Genomic DNA, 1,768 nt, shown 5'->3' on the forward strand with positions numbered 1-1,768 from the left:
TATGTGTGTTTAGGAATTTGTCCATTTCTTCTAGGTTGTCCAGTTTGTGGCATATAATTTTTCATAGTATTCCCTGATGATTGCTTGTATTTCTAAGGGATTGGTTGTAACAGATTCATTTTCATTCATGATTTTGTCTATTTGGGTGTTCTCACTTTTTTTTTTCTGAGGACCCTGGCTAGAGTTTTATAAATTTTATTTTTTCAAAAAAAAACAACTCTTGATTTTATTGATCTATTCAACTGATTTTTTTTTTGGATTCTATATTGTTTATTTCTGCCCTGATCTTTATTATTTCTCTTCTTCTGCTGGGTTTGCGGTGCTCTTTCTGCTCCCCTTCTTGTTCCTTTAGATGCTCTGTTAGATTTTGAATTTGTGCTTTTTCTAGTTTCTTGAAATAGGCCTGGACTGCAATATACTTTCCTCTTAGGACTGCCTTGGCTGCATTCCAGAGAGTGTGGATTGTTTTATTTTCATTTTCATTTATTTCCATATATTTTTAAAATTACTTCTCTAATTGCCTGATTAGCCAAATCATTCTTTAGTAGGGTGGTCTTTATCTTCCATGTTTTGGAGGTTTTCCAGAGTTTTTCCTGTGGTTAATTTCTAGTTTCATAGGATTGTGATCTGAGAGTGTGCACGGTATGATCTCAATTCGTTTATATTTATGGAGGGCTGCTTTATGCCCCAGTACGTGATCTATCTTGGAGAATGTGCCATATGCACTTGAGAAGAAAGTGAATTCCCTAGCTTCAGGATGTAGAATTCAAGTACAACTGGTCCAATGTGTCATTCAGGTCCACTGTTTCTTTAGTGATTTTGTCTGGTCGATCTATCCATGGCTATAAGTAGAGTATTAAAATCCCCTGCAATTAGCACATTCTTATCAATAAAATTGTTTCTGTTTGTGATTAATTGTTTTATTTATTTGGTTGCTCCTGAATTTGGCATGTAGATGTTTATAAAAATGGCTCTCTGGCTTTCTTTTGACTACTAGTCGCATGATAGATATTTCTCCATTCCCTTATGTTCAATCTAAAGGTGGCTTCAGGTCTAAAATGAGTCTCTTGTAGACAGAAAAGAGATGCATTTTGTTTTTTATCCACTCTGCTACACTACGTCTTTTGATTGGAGTACTTAGTCCATTTACATTCAGTCTTATTATTGAAAAATATGGGTTTAGATTCATTCTGTTCTCTGTAAGGTTCATGCTTGTAGTGCTGTCTCTGTACCTTGTGTTCCTTGCAACATTTCCCTCATAGAGTCCCTCTTAGGATTTCTTGTAAAGCAGGTTTGGTGGTGATGAATTCTCTCAATTTTTGTTTATTTGGGAACACCTTTATCTCTCCTTCTATTTTGAATGACAGGCTTGCTGGATAAAGGATTCTTGGCTGCATATTTTTTCTGTGCATCACATTGAAGATTTCCTGCCATTCCTTTCTGGCCTGCCAAGTTTCAGTAGATAGGTCTGTAACCACTTTGATAGGTTTCCTTTTGTGTGTTAGGAGCCTTTTATTTTTAGCTGCTTTCAGAATTCTCTCTGTATCATATATTTTGCCAGTTTCACTATGATATGTCATGCCAAAAGTCGATTCAAGTTATGTCAATTTTCAGATTTTCTATTAAATGATACTTTGTCCCCCAATTTGCCTACTCTTCTTTGCAATTCTTTTTCTAGGAAATCCTATGAGGGGAATAACTGACTGGCTGGAAGGATTTGAACGTGCCCAAGTACTATGGACAAATGCCATCTAAACACTAGCAAAAT

The sequence above is a fragment of the Suricata suricatta genome, chromosome X (assembly GCF_006229205.1).
Source record: "Suricata suricatta isolate VVHF042 chromosome X, meerkat_22Aug2017_6uvM2_HiC, whole genome shotgun sequence".
In the NCBI taxonomy this organism is placed as follows: Eukaryota; Metazoa; Chordata; class Mammalia; order Carnivora; family Herpestidae; genus Suricata; species Suricata suricatta.